This window comes from Cherax quadricarinatus, chromosome 56, assembly GCF_038502225.1.
Source record: "Cherax quadricarinatus isolate ZL_2023a chromosome 56, ASM3850222v1, whole genome shotgun sequence".
Classification (NCBI taxonomy): domain Eukaryota; kingdom Metazoa; phylum Arthropoda; class Malacostraca; order Decapoda; family Parastacidae; genus Cherax; species Cherax quadricarinatus.
The window spans coordinates 17,516,863-17,540,739 of NC_091347.1; the positions used below are offsets into that span (position 1 = coordinate 17,516,863).

The 23,877-nt window shown below is 43.0% G+C and overlaps 1 long non-coding RNA gene across 1 annotated transcript in view; it reads right to left on the minus strand.

Moving 5' to 3' along the window:
- Nucleotides 1-13,527: 13,527 nt before the first annotated feature.
- Nucleotides 13,528-23,877, minus strand: part of LOC138854375 (uncharacterized) — a 165,186-nt gene continuing 154,836 nt past the window's right edge. Inside the window, exons 2-3 of the long non-coding RNA XR_011393563.1 lie at nucleotides 21,038-21,174; nucleotides 13,528-13,682 (exon numbers count right to left, since the gene is read on the minus strand). This is a non-coding gene — a long non-coding RNA (uncharacterized lncRNA). The remainder of the gene's footprint in view (nucleotides 13,683-21,037; nucleotides 21,175-23,877) is intronic.

Below are 23,877 nucleotides of genomic sequence, written 5' to 3' on the forward strand. Positions count from 1 at the left end.
GTGTCACTAGCACGTTAAGAGACCATACAATAAGTGTCAGGGGCCCGAGACTGTTCAACTGCCTCCCAGCATACATAAGGGGGATTACCAACAGACCCCTGGCAGTCTTCAAGCTGGCACTGGACAAGCACCTAAAGTCGGTTCCTGACTAGCCGGGCTGTGGCTCGTACGTTGGTTTGCGTGCAGCCAGCAGCAACAGCCTGGTTGATCAGGCTCTGATCCACCAGGAGGCCTGGTCACAGACCGGGCCGCGGGGGCGTTGACCCCCGGAACTCTCTCCAGGTAAACTCCAGGTATATGATTATACACATTCATTATATGGCAGTGTTGTGGTAGTTCATTCGTCAAGAATGACCAGGTCCATGACTAGGCCTCGTGATTGATCAGGGCCTGATCAACCAGGCTGTTACTGCTGGCCGCACGTAAACCGACGTACGAACCACAGCCCGGTTAGTCGGGAACTGACTTTAGGTGACTGTCCAGCTCCCTCTTGAAGACAGTCAGGGGTCTATTGGTAATCCCCCCTAATGTATGCTGGGAGGCAGCTGAACAGTCTTGGGCCCCCTGCCACTTATTGTGTTGTCTCTTAGCGTATTCATGGCACCCCTGCTTTTCAATGGTGGAATGTTGCATCGCCTGTCGAATCTTTTGGGTCTTTCCAAGATGACGAACCTCTGACTACTGGCATACCACAGCGGCTCCTACGATAAGATCTTGATACCGAAGTGGAAGTCAATAGATTAGCAAGAAAATTTGGCAGCTTAGTTGGATACAAAGACTATTTGCTAAACGAAGGTAATTAAGGCTGCACGACACCTGTTCACCACAAGTCAGGCATACATTAATACCTGAAATAGGGATTGAAGTCAACTCAGCATATATAAACATTGAGACTATATTAATTATTATTAACGATTCGCCGGTATTCTCCCAGCCCGGGCCTTTTCCAAGTGGTGGCCCGGCCTTGGCTCCCTGTCTAGGGAGTGTCTGAGACCTAAGTCTCCCATGGGAGGAGGCACAAGTACCTCCTCATCTTTGGGACCAACTGTCCCCAGGCCTAGCCACAAGCTAGGCCTCTTTGATCTACCATCCCCGCCCCAAGGGGGCAAATGGGAATGACAGTCTTATGAGCTAAAGGCTCGGACTCAGGCACCTACCCTACCCTAGAAGGGTTAGGCATGGTATCGATGAGACTATATTAATATATGTATACCCGGTATACCAAATCTGTGTGTATAAATGCTCGTCCACCAGCACATGTATATAAACTTACACTTGAAAACGTTAAAGCCAATAAAAGGTAAAGGTGAAAAAAATATAGCATATAAAAGTTATATTACGTAAAAGGAATTATTAAACACGATTATATTTCTAGAGCAAATGTTAGGGACGTTATAATTTGTCTCCCCCATTCGGTCACATACTCAAAGACGTACACTTTGTATACAAGATGATGAATATATATCTTGATACATGTGACATGAACCTCGTATGTTATTAGGCTTTAAGCCCAATTAACCAACCAATCAAGGTGTTTCTAAGTGCTTTGAACATCATTCTGTCAAGTGTCAGTCCAACGCGTTACGCACGTGCTGACAACTGACAGTCCAGTGATCGAGGCCCGGGGAACACCCTGAATTGCTACATGCATTCATTACACTAAACAGCTCATATGTATGTATATCTATGTATATATATATATATATATATATATATATATATATATATATATATATATATATATATATATATATATATTATAGGGAAGTACCACCTCTATAGCTGGAATGGGGACCCTCATCCTCAGAGAAGACAATAAACGTACCTCAGGGAAAACTCAAGGTTCTCCCCGGACCTGTTTGAATATTTTCTTCTCCTACCACCCCCTATATATATTTTTTATTCTATGTGAACATTATATATATATATATATATATATATATATATATATATATATATATATATATATATATATATATATAAATGGATATACTCATTTTTATGAATTTAAGTAGATAGGCTTTAAGAACAATTAATCAAACGATGTAGGGTGACTCCCCAAAAATGAAACTCATCTCCCATCGTTACTCTTTCAATTACTGTCTTGCCACAAGTGCGCTGAGATCAGAGTTCAAACGAACCTCCGACTTGCAACATCTTCGCTTCTCCTTTAGAGTGCAGGCAATGTATTTTGCACCTCCAGGACTTAAGTCCGGATAATCGGATTCTCTGAATCCCTTCATAAATATTGCCTTACACTTCAACAATACGCCAAGTCATAAAACCCACTTATCTTTACACTCAGCATCCAAATCCTCCTTTACCTCCCCCTCCCTCCAATCCTTCCTGGGATGACCACTAGCTCTAATTGAAAGACGAGGGGAGAGAGAATGGAGCGAGATAGGTAGACTTATGAATGGAGATGTAGAGAGAGAATTAGAAGCAGGCAGAAGGGATGCTGAAAATGTTAGGAGAGCGAGAGTGAAATACATAGAGGGAGGAATAAACAGGAGTAGGGAAAGACGAGAATATGAGAAAGATGGAATAAAACAAACGGGGAAAGAAGAAAGGAGACAAAGTGGGACACAAACGAAGAAGGGTGAAAGAGATAATGAAAGACGGAGTAAGGCATACAGGATGAAAAAGAAAAGGAAGGAAAGAGAGACGAGAAAGAATGAGACGAAAAAAACAGAAAGGGTAGACAAGAAAGAAGAAGCAGAAGACAAAAATACAGTAAGGGAAGCGTACAGCAGGGTGAAGAAAGATATAAACAATGGGAGGTAGAAAAGGAGAGGAAGGGAGCTGGGTGAAAGATGTGAGGGGGGGAAAGAAGAAGATGCAGACATCGGAGTGAGAGAGAAAGAGAGAGAGGGAGAGAGAGAGGAAGAGGAGGGGACCCTGACCTGATTGGATTCACTGAAACAAATGAGGTTGTTGTGCGTCAGTGGACCATGAGCGGAGAAGCCTTTGATGCGGCCAGCCTCTTTAAAGTAAACACTACAACTCAACGGTGAAAACAGTGATGAACTATAGGGAACAGAGAGAGAGAGAGAGAGAGAGAGAGAGAGAGAGAGAGAGAGAGAGAGAGAGAGAGAGAGAGAGAGAGAGAGAGAGAGAGAGAGAGAAAGGAGAAAACCTCCGAGGAAGTAAGTTTATTTAGGTACAGATATGCATAAATACAGTTACACAAATTATCATACAGATTAACATATGTGTCAATTACCCAGGATAATCCAAAAAGGTCAAAGTGACTCATTTCTATTGGAGTTCTTAGAAGACTGCAAGAGCTTCCTCTTCCTCCTCCCTCAATCCACCTCTTCTAATCACAGCCGGGAACTGACTACCAGCTGGCCGCCACCACTCCATCTTCAACACCAGCAAGAGGTGACCAAAAGCTCCAGCTGCGGGTCATCATCTGACTAAGACCCGCGTCAGGAAACATTTGTCCTGTTTCCTGACGAACCTTACCTAACCTAACCTAACCAGCAAGAGACTCCTAACCGAGGCACTGCCTGCCAACATTCCCCGAAATGGGGGTTTCATTCCAGGGAACGGGGATATCCATTCAAGACAACGTGACAATTCATTCCTGGGAACGGAGATATCCATTATCCGTTCTAAGAACTTTAGCTGTCCATTCCAGGAAAATTGCAATCCACTTCAGCCTACCGGAAAATCCATTTCAAACTACCTAAAAAAAAATCCTTTCCAGTCCATTGGGATTTCTGTTTCACTCTACTGTGATTTACATTCCACGCTCCTAGGATTCCCACTGCAGTCAAAGAGCAACTTCAGTCTAGTCAACCGGTGTGTCCATGCTAATATACGAAGAATTCTGCATTTTAAAGAGGAAATCCTCGAAGTGATTTTTACATCCCAGTAATATATGTATATATGTTTAGTGTTCAATTATTCTGAATCAGTAAGGCTAACTACGAGACAGCACTCACACTGCCTTGAATCTATTTTCCTAATTGAAGCATATCCTTGGCACAGACGTTCACAGTCATAGTTTTAAGAGCGTATTCTTTGCACAGTGATGGCTTCCATATTTTATATTAGGGATACTTGGTGGCAACTTCTACAATGTCCATTTACTCACTTCTATATTAGAGATGCATTATAGGAACGCCCGCAGTGTGTGGCTACCTTATTCTACATCACAGTTACATAGTGGGAATACCAGTACATCAAGGACCCCAATGGAAATAAGTTAGTCTGACTTTTTTGGGGGGTTATCTTAGGTAATTTACACATATGTTATTATGTATGATATTTTGTGTAACTGTATTTATGTGTACTTGTACCTAAATAAACTTATTTACCTTATTCTACACTGAGGAGACTCGCCCTGTGGGGACAAAAGCTGGCTATGATTCCCTGCCATACTCTGTCACACACGGCGGGTTGCACGTATTAAAGTAAAGAAATCTGTCATCCTCAGGAGGAAGAATCCAGCAGGGCGATTAGGATATCGTCAAGAACCTGTGAGAGGTATGAGAAGAAAGGTAGAGGCGTTGCGAATCCTGCAGAGCGGAGAAAGATCGTGGAAGTGCCGAGGCTGGGGGATCAGTGAGGATTTGTGTGGTTGTGTGCATTCAACACTTAGGTGAAGAGGGAGGGATGTGTGTGCTTCAGAACCTTTGGCGCTAGTGCTTCGGAAAGAGGGTTTCGAGGGTCAACGACCCCTCGGCCAAGTCTGTGACCAGGCCTCGCGGTGGATCAGAGCATGATCAACCAGGCTGTTACTGCTGGCAGCACGCAAAACGACGTACGAATCACAGCCAGGCTGGAGAGGTACTGATTTTAGGTGCCTGTCCAGTGTCTTCTTGAAGACAGACTGGGGTCCATTGGTAATCCCCCTCATGTATGCTGGGAGGCAGTTGAATAGTCCTGGGGGCCCTGGGACTTATTGTGTTGTCTCTTAGCGTACTCGTGGCGCCCCTGCTGTTCACTCGGGGAGATGTTGCATCGCCTGCCGAGTCTTTTGCTTTCTCAAGGAGTGATTTTCGTGTGTAGATTTGGGACTAGTCCCTCTAGGATTTTCCAAGTGTATATTATTATGTACGTTTCTCGTCTGCGTTTCAGGGAGTACAAATGAATGGCCCTCAACCGTTCCCAGTTATTTAGATGCTTTATCGGACTTATAAGTGGCGTGAAAGTTTTTTGTACATTCTCCAGGCCAGCAATTTCTCCTGCCTTGAAAGGGGCCGTTAGTGTGCAGTAATATTCCATCCCTGAGAGAACATAAATTTGAAGAGAATTTCCAACATGACCAGCAGCTGGAACTTTTGGTCATCTGACCGAGGCCTTCCACTGACTACATTAATTTACAGGTTAGTTAAGGATCGTCAGGAAACAGGACAAGTGTTCCCTGACGCTGGTCATAGTCATCTGTCCGAGCTCTTCCGCTGGCTTACCCGTCCACCCTATCCTTCCCTTAATTTTTTTTTTTATTCGCCTGTACTCTCCCGGCCCGGGTCTTTTCCAAGTAGTGGTGACCCGGCCTTGGTTCCCTATCTGGGGAGTGTCTAGAGACTTAAGTCTCCCATGGGAGGAGGTACAAGTACCCCCTCATCTTTGGGACCAACTGTCCCCAGGCCTAGCAACATTCCCCGCCCTTACGGGGCTCGTAGGGAGAAGCTAGGCCTCTGGTCTGCCATCTGCCCCGCCCTAAAAGGGCTCATGGGGATGGTAGTCTTATGAGCTGCAGATGGTAGCTAGCTCAGGCTTAAAAAAATTTATCTAATCTCAATAATTATTACTGATAGCATTTAATAAATATTTAATATCACAATTCTATGTAAAAATGCCATGAAGCGGTTATTAAATCAAATGAACTTAATAGGTTTTGTTGAAATTTATATGAGTAATATAATAGTAGAGCAAGTCTAATATAACTTTTTCATATACATGAGAATTCAATATTTCCAGTGTTGAATATATATGAAGTCAGATAACAACAATATTACTCGAGGCAATTTATGAGTATCGAAGTGAGTATCATATTGAGGAACTGGTAATAATAATAATAATAATAATAATAATAATAATAATAATAATAATAATAATAATAATAATAATCTATATTTCTACAATTACATGTACAAGGTATACAGACCTAGCTGACATCAGTGACATACTACTACAAAGACGGGTGTTACACAGAGCACTTCGGGTAAATTAGGTCAAGTTTGTCCCAAGGATGCAGTCCACACCAGTCCACTAACACCCAGGTACTTTGTTTTTCTGCTTGGTGAACATGGCCAGCAGGTGTCTTAAGGAAACACATCCTAATATTTCCACCCTTACCAGGGATCGAACCCACGGTCCTCAATGTGTGTGCTGAGTGCGCTAGTGATGGAGATAATGATGATGACGTTAATAATAATAATAATAATAATAATAATAATAATAATAACAATAATAATAATAACAGCTCACACACAATGCCATGTCTACATCAAATACAAATTACCGTAACTACATTTATGTATGGTGAAGCCAAGGATGCCTGACCAACAGCGCCGCTAATACTCTGCTCAACTGACCGCCGCACACAGCGGCCACATTATTATTATTATTATTATAATCAAAAAGAAGCGCTAAGCCACAAGGGCTATACAGCGCTGCAGGGTAGGGAAGGAAGCAAGGGAATTGGATGGCAGAAGGGAGGGGGGATGATCAGCAGGTTACAGAAAACAGCGGGGCGGGGGATAGTACGGGGGTAGAGGGTAGCAAGAGATACAAGTAGAAAGGGCTGAAAGTATCAGAATTTGTGAAGTAAGTCAGTCGTTGTCAAAAAGTCAATGAGAGAGTCCGGATGAAAGGTGGGTCCATCAGCGAGAAGGGAAGGTAAAGAGAGAGCAGCGGGGCAGCGGCCACATTAACAATGCATGATTGACCAAGCCTGGACACTGTGTATAACACACACATACACAAACCCACACTAGTAAGGTGCACATGTCTTCAATGTGTACATCACATACACACACACTAGTGGGGTACATATGCCCTGAATTCGTACAACACATACACACGCTAGTGGGGTACACATGCCCTGAATGTGTACAACACATACACATACCCATGATCGTGAGGTACACATTATTTTCATGGGGAAGCGTTTAATCCAGCGATTGATAACCTAAATTAAGAACCCACACGGTTCCTTGATCCTGACAGCCTCTTGATCTAAGGAAGTGGAGTTAAGCTGACTGCTGCATCAAACCTATTTATGTCCCATTATGGCCCCTGTGGGTTTAGAGCTTCCCTATACTACTACTACTACTAATAAAAATAACAATATGTCAATAAAACTCGGAAGCGTAAAAGAAGTTGAGATAATTACATCTCCTTTAGTTACCCGTGGCGAGGATTAATTTACTTAACAACAGAGTAATTAGCAGATAATCAGCAAATTAACTGTGTCCAGTGGTGATAAATTTCTCAATCTACTTTATCATTATTATTATTATTATTATGCATGAAGGAAGCACCAAATCACAGCTGGCTTACACGATTCCAGCGTGTAGGCCAGCTGTCTATTATCACAATGTTTCGGTCTCTCGTGATACAGGACTAGGATTGATCGAAACGTTTCCTAGTTTCTATTGTTTTCGCTTATATCTCCTTTTTTTTCCTCTCTCTATCTGTCCTCGTTTGCCTGATTCAGTGTTCCTCTTCCTCCCAATTCCTTCCCCGATCATTCTTCAGTCATTTTCTCCCTCTCCTCGTTGTTACTCGCTGCTATCTTCCTGGGAAACTTCCGATAACTCAACGTAGGTCAACAGCGTGTGCACTATAAATCATAGTGAACCTGTGCAAAGTTTCCAGACAGTTGTTGGCAGACACCAGTGTTGGCAGCCACCAGTGTTGGCAGATACTAGTGTTGGCAGCCACCAGTGTTGGCAGACACCAGTATTGGCGGCAACCAGTGTTGGCAGCCACTAGTGTTGGCAGCCACTAGTGTTGGCAGCCACCAGTGTTGGCAGACACCAGTATTGGCGGCCACCAGTGTTGGCAGACACTAGTGTTGGCAGCCACCAGTGTTGGCAGACACCAGTATTGGCGGCCACCAGTGTTGGCAGACACTAGTGTTGGCAGCCACCAATGTTGGCAGACACCAGTATTGGCAGCCACCTGTGTTGGCAGACACTAATGTTGGCAGCCACCTGTGTTGGCAGACACCAGTGTTGGCAGCCACCTGTGTTGGCAGACACTAGTGCTGGCAGCCACCAGTGTTGGCAGACACCAGTATTGGCAGCCACCAGTGTTGGCAGACACTAATGTTGGGAGCCACCTGTGTTGGGAGCCACCTGTGTTGGCAGACACTAGTGCTGGCAGACACCAGTGTTGGCAGCCACCAATGCTGGTAGACACCAATGTTGGCAGCCACTAGTATTGTCGGCTAGAAGTGTTACCATCATCACTGTTACGTGACACTGGCAGTGTCACGTAACAGTGATCGCACATGAAATGGTAAATGAAATGAGGCAAAACAACAGCTGTTAGCCTGTAAATTCAACGGCGTTAAAAAATAACGGGAGGGCATTTTCTCTTCATTATTCTATAATCTGAAATATGTAAGTGGTTGGTCGAGTTATTTTGAGTGTATCGAGGTTAATGGGTTGCACCTCGTGAGACACTCACACTACGTAATTCTTATTTCTTTATGCGGTACAACGAACGTAACTTTACATTTAGTAAAACAATGATAGGTACAAAAAGAAAACCACTAGTAAACTGCACAGCATTTCGGGTAAACTGCACAGCATTTCGGGTAAACTGCACAGCATTTCGGGTAAACTGCACAGCATTTCGGGTAAACTGCACAGCATTTCGAGTAAACTGCACAGCATTTCGGGTAAACTGCACAGCATTTCGAGTAAACTGCACAGCATTTCGGACAAACTGCACAGCATTTCGGACAAACTGCAGAGCATTTCGAGTAAACTGCACAGCATTTCGGACAAACTGCACAGCATTTCGAGTAAACTGCACAGCATTTCGGACAAACTGCACAGCATTTCGGACAAACTGCAGAGCATTTCGGGTAAACTGCACAGCATTTCGGGTAAACTGCACAGCATTTCGGACAAACTGCACAGCATTTCGGGTAAACTGCACAGCATTTCGGGTAAACTGCACAGCATTTCGGGTAAACTGCACAGCATTTCGGGTAAACTGCACACCATTTCGGGTAAACTGCACAGCATTTCGGGTAAACTGCACAGCATTTCGGACAAACTGCACAGCATTTCGGGTAACCTGCACGGCATTTCGGGCCCGCGTCCCGTAGCTCGATCGCTAGCGCATTCAGTTCACATACTGAGGTTCGGGGGTCGATCCCCGGTACGGCTGGCAAACATAACGATATGTTTCCATAAGAAACCTGCTGTCCCTGTTCACCCATTAGTAAAGTGGGTACCTGGGTGTTAGTCGACTGGTGTGGGTCGCACCTTGGGACAAAATTGACCTGATTTACCCGAAATGCTTTGCATAATATGGGACTTTCTATATAGTAGTATGTCAGCTAGGACTGCATGCCTTGTACATGTACTTACAGAAATAAAGATATTATTTGCACAGCATTTCGGGCTCGTTCGTCGGATAATCAAAAGTACCCGGTGTCGAATCCTGGGGAGGCGAGAGGTATGGGTGAATTTCTTAACACCTGCTGTCACTGTCACCTATTCGTGTATTTAGTTACTTGGGTGATAACCAACTGCTGAATTGCATCCTGGGGGGGGGGGGAATTAAGTACACTGAAGACCATAGTGGAAATAAGCCAGGCTGCATGATTTTCTTCGGATCCGCATCGCCACCTGCCTCGGTTCTGTTACAAGGGCTCTGCGACACAAACCTGATTATCTCGAATTTCTAAGGCGCTTTATCGCTTCCCTATACTACTACTTCTACTACTACTACTACTACTACTACTAATAATAATAATAATAATCAGAGGCACGGTGAGGGAGATGAAGTTCTGGGAGTAAGAAGGCCGCAGCCTCCTCCAGCACCACTAACAATCAGCTTGAGGCGCTCTGGCCTCCTCGTGAGAGGGTGAAGATGACTCAGGTCACACTCAGGCTCACAAGAGGCGTCTTGAGGGACCAGTGTTGCCTGCTGGGTCCTCCACCTCTGTCCTCTTAGGTGCTGTGTCCCGAGGCTCCTGCTGCTTTTGTGTGTGTGTGTACTCACCTATTTGTACTCACCTGTTTGTGGTTGCAGGGGTCGAGTCACAGCTCCTGGCCCCGCCTCTTCGCTGATTGCTACTATGTCCTCTCTCTCCATACCCCATGAGCTCTATCATACCTCGCCTTAAAACTATGTATGGTTCCCTCCACTACGTCACTTTCTAGGCTATTCCACGGCCTGACTACTCTATGACTGAAGAAATACTTCCTAACATCCCTTTGCTTCATCTGAATCTTCAACTTCCAATTGTGACCTCTTGTGTCTGTATCCCTTTTCTGGAACATCCCGTCTTTGTCCACCTTGTCTATTCCGCGCAGTATTTTATATGTCGTTATCATGTCTCCCCTGACCCTCCTGTCCTCCAGTGTCGTCAGGCCGATTTCCCTCAACCTTTCTTCGTAGGACAATCCCCGTAGCTCTGGGACTAGTCTTGTTGCAAACCTTTGTACTTTCTCTAATTTCTTGACGTGCTTGATTAGGTGTGGATTCCAAACTGGTGCTGCATACTCCAGTATGGGCCTGACGTAAATGGTATACAGAGTCTTAAACGAATCCTTACTGAGGTATCGGAACGCTATCCGTAGGTTTGCCAGGCGCCCGTATGCTGCAGCAGTTATCTGATTGATGTGCGCCTCAGGAGATGTGCTCGGTGTTATACTCACCCCCATATCTTTTTCCTTGAGTGAGGTTTGCAGTCTTTGGCCATCTAAACTATATTGTGTCTGCGGTCTTCTTTGCCCTTCCCCAATCTTCATGACTTTGCATTTGGCAGGGTTAAATTCAAGGAGCCAGTTGCTGGACCAGGCTTTTAGCCTGTCCAGGTCTCTTTGTAGTCCTGCCTGATCCTCATCCGATTTGATTCTTCTCATTAACTTCGCATGTGTGTGTGTGTGTGTGTGTGTGTGTGTGTTAGTGTTATTACCTATTCGCAGCTTTGCGTTTTACAGTTATCTGCTTATCATTTCCAATGGTTGTAAACCAGATTCCTTAAAAGCTTAAAAAAATCGCAGAATTAAATTGTCAATGGATATATGGAATAATATAATAGTAATTTATACCTTAGATAAATATATCTAGTTTAAGAATATATAAATTTAGGTTTTATAATTGTCTTTCAAATTTTTTCGAAAAATTTATAATTATTTTTAATCAAAAATTTTCGTAGTGTCGTAAGCCCTAGGCACTGTGATTATTGAGCCTAATCGATAATAATGCCCTGCTCTTAATACTTCCTCTTTCAAATCACTCCATTGGTCAATCTCTGGACTTCCACTTATTTCTGCAACATCGCAAAGTCCTGAAGATGTGATGATCGAAACACGAAATGCCTAGAGCTATAATTCAACTTCCCCTTGTGGCTGTTTTACATCTTGTATCGCTTGTTCGCGATTATATATATATATATATATATATATATATATATATATATATATATATATATATATATATATGTATATATGTATATATGTGCAAAACAACCACTGTGAAATAATAGAGAAGTTCCAAGCGCATTCGTGACTACTCACATTATCATTATGATAGTGTGAGTAGTCACGAATGCGCTTGGCACTTCTCTATTATTTCAGAGTGGTTGTTTTGCATATTCTGAAATCACCTGTTTACTGTGATTTTATTGCATATATATATATATATATATATATATATATATATATATATATATATATATATATATATATATATATATATATATATATATATATATATATATATATATATATATATATATATATATATATATATATATATATATATATATATATATATATATATGTTACAAGAGAGTTTTCTCTAATCGTTATCCCATGGATTAAAGAACAAGTATTCTTAACTTGTGGTGTAATGGGGAAATCCATTCTTAACGACCCTCTTGCAACTAATGGACTTTAAACCTGACAAACCAATTAACCTAGGAAGTCTTTTTCTTTATCAGGCGTTCATAAAAATGTTTTAAAGGAAGATATAATCATCATGTGCAGCTCTCTCTCTCTCTCTCTCTCTCTCTCTCCCCATCATTATGGGTGGTTGCACAGTGCTTGGTAATGTAACTGGCTGTAGCTCTAAGGTGAGTATGGCAGACTGGTTTAATTACCTGCAGTTGGCTTGCTGTTGCGGGTGTAGCAGTCTGCTGTATCTTCCTCCTCCTGAGACATTCATGCTCACTCAGGGGTTAGGTAACTGGTGCGTAGCTAGTGTTAGTTTCAAGATTACCGTACGGTGTATCGACCCTCCCACTACACCATGCGTTTATCGACCTACATGGACAGAGCTTATACTGCACTATGCATTGAATAACACACGGACGTAGGATCAAGCCTACTCCATACCACGCCTTGAATAACACACACGGACGGAGGATTAAGCCTCCACCACACCATGCGCTGAATGACATTATTTTTTCAAAACTCTCTCAAACAGTGCTTCAGAATTTCCCCAAAATACTGCAAAATCTCCCCAACAATGCTTCAAAATCTCCCCAACAATGCTTCAAAATCTCCCCAACAATGCTTCAAAATTTCTCCATCAGTGTCAAAATCCCTCCAACAATGCTTCGAAATCCCCCACAATGAAACTCAATAAAAATATGGAGGAGGTAATAACACATTTAACCTATTAATCATATGATGAACATTATCACATAGAAAAAACAATTTAAATGCTAATTTTGATAAATAATTAATCAGCATCACTTACATATTAATTACTTAAATGCAGTGATCAAAGTGATGGATGACTCAAGTGTAACAATCTCGAATTTATTGGCTCGAAGCCTCAGTGTTCAGCAGCCTGTGAGATTTAATGGGCTCATGATGAAGTGGCTGTGGAAGTGGGGTGTGGGTGTGGGAGGGTGTGGAAGTGCGTGTGTGAGGGTGTGGAAGTGCGTGTGTGAGGGTGTGGAGGTGGGTGTGGGGTGTGGAGGTGGGTATGGGTATGGGTGTGGGAGGGTGTGGAGGTGGGTGTGGATGGGTGTGGGTGTGGGTGTGGAGGTGGGTGTGGGAGGATGTGGGTGTGGGGTGTGGAGGTGGGTGTGGGTGTGGAGGTGGGTGTAGGTGTGGAGGTGGGTGTAGGTGTGGGAGGGTGTGGGTGTGGGGTGTGGAGGTGGGTGTGGGTGTAGGAGGGTGTGGAGGTGGGTGTGGGAGTGGGCGTGAGAGGTGTGGAGGTGCGTGTGGAATGGTATGGGAGGGTGCTGGTGTGTGTGTATGTATGTGTACTCATATTTGTGGTTGCAGGGGTCGAGTCTTAGCTGCTGGCCCCGCCTCTTCGCTGGTCGCTACTAAGAGCTCTGTCGTACCTCTCCTTAAAACTATACATATGTGTAACAGAGCAACAGCCATGCGTGCCTAGCACCAGGAAGTAATATGCGCCCCAACATTACCCAGCAAGTCCATCTGTGATATTTGCTAGGCTCCACGCCAGGAAAAACCTCTGGACCTGCACGGCTTTGACGATCGTGATGGATAAGCCTGGCAAAGAGCGACATAAAATTATGGCTTAGGCACAGCAAAATAGAAGGTGTCACAACACACACACGGGATTTGATTGAATTATCACAAGATAAGCACAAGAAAATTCTTTAACAAATCAGAGAGATATTTTGTGTAATGATTTGATTATATGCGAGAGGGATTGGACTTTTTAATATATATTTCTCCTCTGTTTGCTTAGCATGCAAAATATAATTTGATACCAGAACAAGAAAAAAATTCTTAATTTATTATTTTTTTATTATTATCACACTGGCCGATTCCCACCAAGGCAGGGTGGCCCGAAAAAGAAAAACTTTCACCATCATTCACTCCATCACTGTCTTGCCAGAAGGGTGCTTTACACTACAGTTTTTAAACTGCAACATTAACACCCCTCCTTCAGAGTGCAGGCACTGTACTTCCCATCTCCAGGACTCAAGTCCGGCCTGCCGGTTTCCCTGAATCCCTTCATAAATGTTACTTTGCTCACACTCCAACAGCACGTCAAGTATTAAAAACCATTTGTCTCCATTCACTCCTATCAAACACGCTCACGCATGCCTGCTGGAAGTCCAAGCCCCTCGCACACAAAACCTCCTTTACCCCCTCCCTCCAACCCTTCCTAGGCCGACTCCTACCCCACCTTCCTTCCACTACAGACTGATACACTCTTGAAGTCATTCTGTTTCGCTCCATTCTCTCTACATGTCCGAACCACCTCAACAACCCTTCCTCAGCCCTCTGGACAACAGTTTTGGTAATCCCGCACCTCCTCCTAACTTCCAAACTACGAATTCTCTGCATTATATTCACACCACACATTGCCCTCAGACATGACATCTCCACTGCTTCCAGCCTTCTCCTCGCTGCAACATTCATCACCCACGCTTCACACCCATATAAGAGCGTTGGTAAAACTATACTCTCATACATTCCCCTCTTTGCCTCCAAGGACAAAGTTCTTTGTCTCCACAGACTCCTAAGTGCACCACTCACTCTTTTTCCCTCATCAATTCTATGATTCACCTCATCTTTCATAGACCCATCCGCTGACACGTCCACTCCCAAATATCTGAATACGTTCACCTCCTCCATACTCTCTCCCTCCAATCTGATATTCAATCTTTCATCACCTAATCTTTTTGTTATCCTCATAACCTTACTCTTTCCTGTATTCACCTTTAATTTTCTTCTTTTGCACACCCTGCCAAATTCATCCACCAATCTCTGCAGCTTCTCTTCAGAATCTCCCAAGAGCACAGTGTCATCAGCAAAGAGCAGCTGTGACAACTCCCACTTTGTGTGTGATTCTTTATCTTTTAACTCCACGCCTCTTGCCAAGACCCTCGCATTTACTTCTCTTACAACCCCATCTATAAATATATTAAACAACCACGGTGACATCACACATCCTTGTCTAAGGCCTACTTTTACTGGGAAAAAATTTCCCTCTTTCCTACATACTCTAACTTGAGCCTCACTATCCTCGTAAAAACTCTTCACTGCTTTCAGTAACCTACCTCCTACACCATACACTTGCAACATCTGCCACATTGCCCCCCTATCCACCCTGTCATACGCCTTTTCCAAATCCATAAATGCCACAAAGACCTCTTTAGCCTTATCTAAATACTGTTCACTTATATGTTTCACTGTAAACACCTGGTCCACACACCCCCTACCTTTCCTAAAGCCTCCTTGTTCATCTGCTATCCTATTCTCCGTCTTACTCTTAATTCTTTCAATTATAACTCTACCATACACTTTACCAGGTACACTCAACAGACTTATCCCCCTATAATTTTTGCACTCTCTTTTATCCCCTTTGCCTTTATACAAGGGAACTATGCATGCTTTCTGCCAATCCCTAGGTACCTTACCCTCTTCCATACATTTATTAAATAATTGCACCAACCACTCCAAAACTATATCCCCACCTGCTTTTAACATTTCTATCTTTATCCCATCAATCCCGGCTGCCTTACCCCCTTTCATTTTACCTACTGCCTCACGAACTTCCCCCACACTCACAACTGGCTCTTCCTCACTCCTACAAGATGTTATTCCTCCTTGCCCTATACACGAAATCACAGCTTCCCTATCTTCATCAACATTTAACAATTCCTCAAAATATTCCCTCCATCTTCCCAATACCTCTAACTCTCCATTTAATAACTCTCCTCTCCTATTTTTAACTGACAAATCCATTTGTTCTCTAGGCTTTCTTAACTTGTTAATCTCACTCCAAAACTTTTTCTTATTTTCAACAAAATTTGTTGATAACATCTCACCCACTCTCTCATTTGCTCTCTTTTTACATTGCTTCACCACTCTCTTAACCTCTCTCTTTTTCTCCATATACTCTTCCCTCCTTGCATCACTTCTACTTTGTAAAAACTTCTCATATGCTAACTTTTTCTCCCTTACTACTCTCTTTACATCATCATTCCACCAATCGCTCCTCTTCCCTCCTGCACCCACTTTCCTGTAACCACAAACTTCTGCTGAACACTCTAACACTACATTTTTAAACCTACCCCATACCTCTTCGACCCCATTGCCTATGCTCTCATTAGCCCATCTATCCTCCAATAGCTGTTTATATCTTACCCTAACTGCCTCCTCTTTTAGTTTATAAACCTTCACCTCTCTCTTCCCTGATGCTTCTATTCTCCTTGTATCCCATCTACCTTTTACTCTCAGTGTAGCTACAACTAGAAAGTGATCTGATATATCTGTGGCCCCTCTATAAACATGTACATCCTGAAGTCTACTCAACAGTCTTTTATCTACCAATACATAATCCAACAAACTACTGTCATTTCGCCCTACATCATATCGTGTATACTTATTTATCCTCTTTTTCTTAAAATATGTATTACCTATAACTAAACCCCTTTCTATACAAAGTTCAATCAAAGGGCTCCCATTATCATTTACACCTGGCACCCCAAACTTACCTACCACACCCTCTCTAAAAGTTTCTCCTACTTTAGCATTCAGGTCCCCTACCACAATTACTCTCTCACTTGGTTCAAAGGCTCCTATACATTCACTTAACATCTCCCAAAATCTCTCTCTCTCCTCTGCATTCCTCTCTTCTCCAGGTGCATACACGCTTATTATGACCCACTTCTCGCATCCAACCTTTACTTTAATCAACATAATTCTTGAATTTACACATTCATATTCTCTTTTCTCCTTCCATAACTGATCATTTAACATTACTGCTACCCCTTCCTTTTCTCTAACTCTCTCAGATACTCCAGATTTAATCCCATTTATTTCCCCCCACTGAAACTCTCCTACCCCCTTCAGCTTTGTTTCGCTTAGAGCCAGGACATCCAACTTCTTTTCATTCATAACATCAGCAATCATCTGTTTCTTGTCATCCGCACTACATCCACGCACATTTAAGCATCCCAGTTTTATAAAGTTTTTCTTCTTCTCTTTTTTAGTAAATGTATACAGGAGAAGGGGTTACTAGCCCATTGCTCCCGGCATTTTAGTCGCCTCATACGAGGCGAATTATGAGAAAACCGCCGAAAGTCGACAATAAATCATAAAATATTTTTTCTAGTGTGTTAATAAACTGATCATTTATATACTGTGCTTTAACTAAAAAAAATTAGCATAGAAATTATATGAAGCAACCAGAAAGTGTGAAGAGGAAATTAGTAATTATTATTATTATTATTATTATTATATGAGGAAGCACTGACTTACTATTGAGTTGTACACCGCCTGGAGAATGGGAGGTAATCATGTTTGATCCGAGGAAGGGGGGATGGTAGCTCCGATTCCTTGGATCAAGACAGTCCTCTTAAAAATGTAAGTGAAAATGTTGTAATGATTCTGAGTTAAGGTGCCGCCCTGTCTCACACAAGTGGACTACCACTTGCAAGTCTACACAACTTTACTTTTCAACGCTGACTTGATAATGCAACTTATAAGCGGCTTCAAACTTAGTGCTGCTGCATTTTGGGATAACCATAGAATACCTTTCAATTTCAAAGCCGACGTATCTCATGGAAGGTTCAAATTGATTTTGGTCTAAGATGCAGGGGAAAATTTTGCCATTTTTATTGAAGAAATTTGGATATCAGAGTCCATGCGATATCTTGCAAAAGCCTTTTCTGATCGGCTTCAAATATTCGATGCTGATAGTTAGCTACATTAAAACCTTATGATGCTGAGCTCTGTACTATTCCATTCGCATCAGCTGATGTAGATGGGGCTGAGCTTATGGCATACGAGGACAGCTTTCTGGGACCGCGCATCAACGAAAACACACCGTGTTACCACTGAGATTGTACGCTACGATGCCACTCACGACACCCGATTAACTCCTGTGCAGTTCTTGTTTACTGCTAAGTGATCAGGGGAAGCAGTAAAAGAGGGGGGGGGGAGAAGACGTGGTTAAGGGAATACATGATCAAGACAAGACTAGGGACGTTGTGGTGTTTTATGTAAGAGACAGCACCATACTACGTGTTATGGAAGATAGATAAACAGACAGATAGAAAAGGAGAGACAAACAGATAGACAGACAAATATGTGAGGTGTGTACTGTCAGCCTCAAGAGGAAATTAACATAACCTCTAAGCAGAGTCATAAATACAAAGGAGGGGAATTCATTAAGAGTTAAGTACCGTGAAGCTGGGATCCCTGGCAGCGTAAATACTGTCGGGTGATGGCTAGCAAGTTGACTCATTCCCACATCACCCATGTCATCACCGGGGCCAGGAGACATTGTCCTAAATACGGAAAAGAGACAACTGGAACGGAACAGAAACTGCTGGAACAGAACCAAGACTGCTGGAATGAAACAAAGGAAGATGGGACGAAACTGATGCTGCTAGAATGGAAAAGAAGGGAGGATAAAAGTTCCATAAACGTGCTCAGTATGATATATGTTGATATTCATACCTCAAGTCCCCAGGTCCTCTTACGGATGGTGAAATAATGATTCTGTCTTTGTTAAGCGTCTTAAAAAATGGAACTATGATTGCTTCTTTGTCAAACTTCTCAATACAGTGTGAACATTAATGCTATCTGTATCAAATCTACACGAGTTTACACTTTACAGAAAGTATTCAAGAGAGATTAAATATAAATGCTATCAAATCTCTCAAGAAAGTTTGAAGAGCGATGCTCTCTCAAACTCAAAAGAGAGCTTGAGGAATGACGTTCTGGCTGATCTACCCGGAGGGTGTTCCGGGGGTCAACGCCCCCGTGACCCGGTCCTTAACCAGGCTTCCCAGTGGATCAGGGTCTGATCAACCGGGCTGTTACTGCGGGCCACACGTAGCCCAACGTACGAGTGATTGGGTACTGACATTAGGTATTTGCCCAGCTCTATCTTGAAGGCAGCCAGGGGTCTATTGGTAATTCCACTAATGCCTGGTGGAAGGCTGCTAAACAGTCTTGGGTCTCGGACGCTTATTGCGTTTTACCTTAGTGTACTAATGGCGCCCCTACTTTTCACTGGGTATGTTGTACCATCTGCCCAGTCTTTTGCTTTCGTAGGGAGTGATTTCTGTGTGCAGATTTGGGACCAGTCCCTCTAATGAAACCTTACGTATATAACTCGCACAGAGAATGAAATTTATTACTACATTCCGGTCCGATTTGGACCATTAACTAGAAATTCTCCTATGTGCGGGTTTTTTGTGCAGTGTTCCAGTCACGGTATTGTGCCTTTTTTATTCTTTCTAAATGAACCTCGTGAAAAGAAAAAACAGAAACCAATAAGCTCTCTCCTTGTTATTTGCAAGGAATTTGACAAAACACTTGACCCATTTCCTCTATATTCCTCCCCATCCACGTTGTAATCAGGTCTAGGATGAAGCCAATTCTCGACATCACTGGGAACATGTCGGGGTATATTTTTCACCTGGCTCCACAAGTGTTACGAATTTCGAGCGATCAGGTTGGATCATAAGGGAACTGGCTAGCCTTTCACCTCTGGCATTCCAGTTCAGGTCGTAAACAAACGTGTCTTCTAATATTGGACTTAACAAGAGCTGGCCTTCAAGCTCTGATCTTCCAGCATTCCAGGTTGGCGTTCCAGTTCTGATCTTACAGGAGGTAGTGTTCCAGTTCTGATCTTATGGGAGCTAGTGTTCCGGTTCTGGCCTTACAAGAGCTAGTGTTCCAGTTCTGATTTTACAGGAGCTAGTGTTTCGGTTCTGACCTTACAGGAGCTAGTGTTCCAGTTCTGATCTTACAGGGGCTAGTGTTCCAGTTTTGACCTTACGGGAGCTAGTGTTCCAATTCTGATCTTACAGGGGCTAGTGTTCCAATTCTGACCTTACAGGAGCTAGTGTTCCAGTTCCTATATTACAGGAGCTAGTAATGAGTGGATAAGTGAACGGATGAATGAACGAAAGAACAAATGAGTCGAGTGAACTGACGAGTGAGTGAATGGATGACTGTGTTAAGTGAGGAAACTGATCAATCAGTCAGACATACAGATAGACAGACAGTCGGTCAGTCAGACAGACTGTCATTCAGGCAGTCAGCCAGAACACGTATCTTACTCAGTAACACAAAAGTTTGAGTCCAGTTAGCGTCCTGTCGACAATAGTGAAGGAAATACAAATTCTGCAGAACAAACACTTACTGGGACAACGTTTTTGATCTACACAGAGCGAAATGTTGTGCCAGTGAAGGCTTGTCTTCAACATAGCTTTCCTTGAACATAATTCTTTATGGCAATATGGGGATCCTCTACTCAAGTTCTGTTGAAAAGCGGCCAATGGCAGAAACAAATAAGGAGACAACATAACGGAAAATAAGATGAATTCTGTGTATTTTGACTTTACAATGAGACCATCTTCAGTGCAAGGACGAAATATACAGAACGCCTGTCCTTTTTTTTCCCCCCGTTTTAGTGTTTTTATGAGAGTGAGTGGTAGTGTCTTTCTCAGTAGTAGTAACCAGTTACCAGTAACCAGTGTACCGTTGACTCAATGACCAACCGTCTCTGCCTGAGTCACTGTATATTCATATTGAGCTGACCTGGCATTATTCAAAGACCCTCTATGGGTACGTGGGCGGCCGGTCAGTTAGTGTTACGAGTGTGAGCAAGGAGATAGGTACGGCTCTCAGTAGTAGTAACCAGTTACCAGTAACCAGTGTACCGTTGACTCAACGACCAACCGTCTCTGCCTGAGTCACTGTATATTCATATTGAGCTGACCTGGCATTATTCAAAGACCCTCTATGGGTACGTGGGCGGCCGGTCAGTTAGTGTTACGAGTGTGAGCAAGGAGATAGGTACGGTTGCAAGGGCTCTCTCCACATATCTGCAATTATACGTAATAACAGCCTACGTGAGTATTTCTTACCTAATCCACGTGTCGAACTCCCACATGATATCTTGTCTGTCAGGAAACACGGGTGTGTGTGTCTTGAAACATTAGTCTCCTGACGTAACTTCAGGTCCCAGCTTGGAGTAACAGCGCCAGCTAGGCTTTGCACTTCACTACAAAAAAAAAGTCTATTACATATTATTTATTATTATTATTATTATTTTTATTAATACATCGGCCGTTTCCCACCAAGGTAGTGTGGCCCGAAAAAGAAAAACTTTCGCCATCATTAACTCCATCACTGTCTTGCCAGAGGAGCGTTTACACTACAGTTATAAAAATGCAGCATTAACACTCCTCCTTCAGAGTGCCGGCACTGTACTTCCCATCTTTAGGACTCACACTCCAACAGCAATGTGAGCAAGGTATCATCATCATCATCATCATGGCGAAGCGCTAAACCTATTGAGGTCAGAATCACAGTATCATAGTATTCAAAACTTGTCCTCCATGTGGGTTCGTTTGTGTTATCTGAATTGTGCATAGACATGAGTGAGGTGCATGTTTCTCATTGTATACGTACGTGGTGATGGGAAACAGGTGACGTGCAGTCATAATGACCCTAGTATAGTTGATAGGCTTCAAACCCCATTAATCATCTGTGTGTAAGAATAGCTGGGGTGTGAAATGCCTAGTGTATTCTTGCGTAATACCAGAGATAACTATGTAAGTGAAAACACTACAATGATTCGAAGTGAAGTGCATTTATGGGTGTCAGTGCGAGGAAATAATAGTGTGGCTATTCATAATAGGGTGTGAAATGTCAACAAGAGATGGGGAAATTGGACACAACGAAGAGCGTCACTTCCCCCACACAAGGGCTGAAGCTCCGCCACAATCATGGAACCTCAGGAACGTGTAGATCAAAGGCTCCAGCACCTCCAGGCACGGCCCGGCTGGGCTTCATCAAGGGGATCCGCCGACACACACGCGGCTCCCATAACATCAATACCAGACCTTAACTACTCCCTCCTCCCCTGCCCTCGGTCCCTGCTAGCGCCCCTCACCTACCCCTGATATGACCTGATCGGCTTCATTAAGGCTTGATCTCTGCCACATGCGTCTCCCATAACATCCAAACCAGACCACAAATATATTCTGTCTCTCCGGATGGTGCACCGAGGCATTTGTGGAGACAGAGCTGTATCCATGGAGGCAAAAAGGTGAATGTACATACCAGAGCATAGTGGTACCAATACTATTGTATGGGTGAGAAGCATGGGTTGTGACTGGCAACGGGGAGGAGGCTAGAGACAGTAGAGATGTGTTTCAGGGGAATGTGTGGTGTGAATATTATCCAGAGTTTAGAGATTAGGAGTAGATGTGGAGTTACCAAAAATATTATTTAGAAGGCTGAGGAGGGGTTGTTGAGGTGGTTTGGACATTTAGAGAAATTGAATCAAAATAGGATGATTAGGAGGGTGTATAACTCTGAGGTGGAGGGAAGGAGGGGGTAGGGGTCGTCCTATTAAAGGTTGGAGAGAGGGGGGTAAAGTAAGTTTTGAGTGCTAGGAACTTGGGTATACAGTAGGTTTGTGTGGCTGTGCTAGATGGGAGTGGAGGCAAGTGATTTTTTATGATCCGACATGCTGTTGGAGTATGAGCTAGGTAACATTTATGAAGGGATTCAGGGAGACCGGTTAGCCGGATATGAGTTATAGGGGTGGGATGTACAGTGCCTGCACTCTAACGGAAGGGTGGGAATGTTGCAGTTTGGAAGGCCATCTGATGTGTGACGTCGATGCTCTTCTGGCAACATAGTGATTGAGTAAATGATGGTTAAAGCGTTTTCTTTGTCGAGTCACCGTACCTAGGTGGGAGAAGGTCGTAGTGTTTATATATATATATATATATATATATATATATATATACATACATATATATGTATACATATATATACATACATATATATGTATACATATATATACATACATTTTCCATGGGGAAGTGGAACAGAATTCTTCCTCCGTAAGCCATGCGTGTCGTAAGAGGCGACTAAAATGCCGGGAGCAAGGGGCTAGTAACCCCTTCTCCTGTATATATTACTAAATTTAAAAGGACAAACTTTTGTTTTTCCTTTTTGGCCACCCCACCTCATTGGGATATGGCTGGTGTGTTGAAAGATATACATACATACATACATATATATACATATATATACATACATATATATACATATATATACATACATATATATACATATATATATATTCTTCTTTCAACAAACCAGCCGTATCCCACCGTGGCAAGGTGGCCCAAAATGAAAAACACGCATGACTTACGGAGGAAGAATCTTTCCTCCGTATGTCATGCGTGTCGTAAGAGGCAAAAATGACAGGAGCAAAGGAGAAAGGGGGGTAAAGTAAGTTTTGAGTGCTAGGAACTTGGGTATACAGTAGGTTTGTGTGGCTGTGCTAGATGGGAGTGGAGGCAAGTGATTTTTTATGATCTGACATGCTGTTGGAGTATGAGCTAGGTAACATTTATGAAGGGATTCAGGGAGACCGGTTAGCCGGATATGAGTTATAGGGGTGGGATGTAGAGTGCCTGCACTCTAACGGAAGGGTGGGAATGTTGCAGTTTGGAAGGCCATCTGATGTGTGACGTCGATGCTCTTCTGGCAACATAGTGATTGAGTAAATGATGGTTAAAGCGTTTTCTTTGTCGAGTCACCGTACCTAGGTGGGAGAAGGTCGTAGTGTTTATATATATATATATATATAATATATATATATATAATATATATAATATATATATATATATATTTTTTTTTTTTATTATCACACCGGCCGATTCCCACCAAGGCAGGGTGGCCC